Genomic DNA, 3683 nt, shown 5'->3' with positions numbered 1-3683 from the left:
AAAAGGATTAATACATGTTCTATTTATTAGGCTTTATCGGACTATCGATCTATATATTAATTGGGTAGTCATAATGTCTTGCTAGAAGCCGCTTATGATTTATGGGCCTTGTGGGATTGGGCCTATTGCCAATTAATATGAGTCTATTGAGTCACACACAAAAGAATGTCGTTGATGTGTTATGTCATATTAATGGGCTAAAAGCCTATTAGTATAATTAATAATAATAATATCTTTATTATTATTAATATTAATTATTTATTATTATAAGATAATAATATTTAAAAGATCTGTAATTTATCTGTAACTGTTACAGATAAAGGATTTTTCCGTTTTCCTTTTTGAAAAAGGACTTATCACATAGATATTTAAATGTCTGCAAGATTGGATAGCTGGTTATGAACACAACTCTTTTATGAAAAAAAGTGTGGGAAAAACAAAAGATTGAAAAACGAATAAAACTTCTTCTGCGAATTGTGGGAGTAAGATTTTGGAGTGATCATTTTTCTGGGTTGCAGATTGGGGAGCACATAGCTTATCCTTCAGTTGAGAGAGCTAGCACTCTAGACGAAAAACATTCGTGTGGATACCATTGAGGGTGTCATTTTAGAAGCATCACCATCAGTTCGAAACTATATCTTCTTGTCGAGTCTAACAGGTTAGTCTCTTATATTTTCTTTCGAAATAAACGAAATACTCGGATACTGTAAGGAAAATAGAGTTTTTTTTTCGTTGCGTGTTTTGGGTTGCAGTAATCTCTGGTTTTCCTAACAATATAAACTATATAACCAATATTAATTATTCATGTACTTAGAAACATGTGTTGAAATGTTTAAAGCCTTACTACAAGTATAGTAGCCACCATCACTGATCCTTTTCCGGCAACATCTTGTATATTTCTTTTAGCAATAACAACAATCTTTTTTTTTTCGAGATGCTTGACTATAATTCCACCATTATGATATCCCACAAGTTTATAGCAATGATCTTTGGTATATCTAGACTAATAACAATGGGTACATTTGTATACAGATTTTTCTGCAACCTTATTTGGCCGATTTCAAGTCACAATTGTTGTCGCTTTTGAATTTCTTGCCTCACTTTTAGAGTCACACAGTTTGCTACTTCTCGTCAAATTAATGCATAATATTCTTTCAAACTAGGAGTTGGTTATTTGTGCAGAATTTCACCATGAAGCTATTCAAAATCAACATCCAATCCCATTAGAAATATATGTGCTCTTAATCGTTCAATGTATTTTTGACGTGGTTACATCATAGAGATTGTTCATGATCACCTTATCGCAGTGGTTCAATTCTCTAAAATCTCAACCAATTCACCATAATATTCGGAGAGAGACTTCTAACTTTGTTTGGTAATGAGTACCGTTTGGTTGAAAGAAAAACTTGCAATTCATCACTTCCATTATATAAAGAGAAACTCAATGGTTAGTCCCTCAATTTTCAAAAAAGCATTAAAACATCCACGACGTTTTAAAAAGTTTATTAATTAGTTTATCTTTTAATTTTTTTTATTATATAATTCACTATTTAGTTCATATGATTTTAAAAAACTTATTAGTTGGTCCCTCGTATTGTTAAAAAGTTTACTAATTAGTTTCTCTGTATTAGGGGTAGTTTAGACTGTTTTACCATATTTAACGACTAAAACTAATAGAAAGGCTAACTAGTAAAATTTTTAAAATGTCATAGACGTTTTAATATATTTTTCAAAATTGAGGGACCAACTAGTGAGTTTTTCCATTATATAGGAACTAAGTAGTCATTTTCCCTTATATTTATATAGATATAGATGCTTATGCCTATCTACTGCCTATGACTTATGGAGTGCTTTCTCAAAGCCTTATATAATGGAAGTGACGAATTGCAAGTTTTTCTTTCAACCAAACGACATTCATTGCCAAACAAAGTTGGAAGTCTCTCTTCGAATAGGTGAATTGGTTGAAATTTTAGAGAAGGATAAATTGTTGTAAATATTAAAAATATAAAAACTAAATTGTTACAAATATTACAATTAAAGAATTAAAATATTATAATAATTGAAAATCAAATGATTAAATTATTATAATTTAATAATAAATTTGAAGAATATAACTATTTTGTTAATAGTGTGAAATTTCAAAAACTAAATTTCTTTCTCGTTACAAAAGAATGGATTAAACTGTGAATATTTTCAATTTTCAGGGGCTATATTTAAAAATTATCTTTTTATGTTTGCTTTCCTAATAAAGTATAAACTTTCAAAACACCTAGTACAAAATCATTGTGGCTCTTTCAAAATAGTACTATCACTTCAAGGGAAAAAAAGAGTTAAATAATAGTATTTTTAAAAAGGAGTTTCCACTGGAGAGACTGGTTTACTCATTCCGAGCGATGGGGAAATCAAGGGAGCTAAAGGTCTGACTGTTATACTTTATAAGTCGGGCTTTCTATAGCTCGGTTGGAATAGGGGGAGAGGTTCGCTTGTTTCTCCCAAATCACATGTACACGTGTCGTGATCTTGGCAGGCCCTACTTTTTACATACTATCAGATGTCCTTTCACTTCTCTAAGGGTTATTCATGATGGTTGGAGGAGCGAATTTACTTTCTTTAAGCTGTTGTGAATAGTTCCCGATGCGTTTTCTTTCTAAAGACGTGTCTTAGTCGTTATCGATTTTCGAAAAGGTGCTATCAAATGAAGGCCATAATTGGTGGGGAGTTTTCGAAGAATTTGAGATTTTTGAATTTGAAATTCTTTTAGGCTTGTAAAAACCTCTTTTGGAGCGCTTTGAACTTCTTTGATATTTCTGAGTTTTCTCCTTGCTGCCTTGAATTCTTTTCTCAGTTCTTTCTTTAAGAAATTTCTTGCTTTAGGTATGTCCTCCTTCCTTATGGCTCCCTTAGGATTTCCCTTCATAGAAGGATTGTAGTCAAATGTCATCCAGAACAACCTTCGGAGAGCCATTCTTGAAGGGTTGCTTCGTACGAATTCCTACTAAATTAGGGTTTTGCACTCCTTTGAAAGAATTGCTTTGTTCTCTTCCCCTCCTCCTTCTGGTCTGGTTGATGCTCAGTATGGTAAGAAACTTGTTTTCTTCTTGAAGCAGCTTGATTATGGCTTGTCTTTTCCCTTTTCTCATTTCTTTGTTTAGGTCTTCCGATTCTACCTAGTGTCTCCTTAGATGTTGACCCCCAACTCTATCTTGTTTATCCATGCTTTTGAGCTTATGTGCTGGGAATAGGGATTCAGGCCATTAGTGAACCTCTTTAGGTCCTTCTTTGAAATTCTTAAATCAAATAATGGGTTTTGGAACTTTAGTGGTCGCATGGGTTTGTCTATTTTCATAGGCCATAAGGATTCGATCCATCACTGGGTTGAGAGGTTTGCCATTGTCCGTTTGAGAGGTGAGCGGAACTGGGGCTTTGACCTATCTTAGGGTGACGTTGTTACTGGGTGTAATATTTTCCCTTGTATGTCTTAGTGGGAGTTACTTTACTTTACTCATTTGACCTCTTTCTCATATAGGTACAATGTTTTCAAATGTCTACAAATTCCTCTTGGGGGTGAATGCTATGCCACCGGTATACATTAATTTGTTCCCTACATTTTTTGGCCTTTTCCCTTTCTTGATTAAAAATTTTGTTTTGTATGGTTTTGCAACTTTTGAGATCTCGATGGGTGA

Source organism: Manihot esculenta, chromosome 8 (assembly GCF_001659605.2).
Source record: "Manihot esculenta cultivar AM560-2 chromosome 8, M.esculenta_v8, whole genome shotgun sequence".
NCBI classification, from domain to species: domain Eukaryota; kingdom Viridiplantae; phylum Streptophyta; class Magnoliopsida; order Malpighiales; family Euphorbiaceae; genus Manihot; species Manihot esculenta.
The sequence above is the reverse complement of the archived record's forward strand: the minus strand, read 5'-3'. Positions refer to the sequence as shown.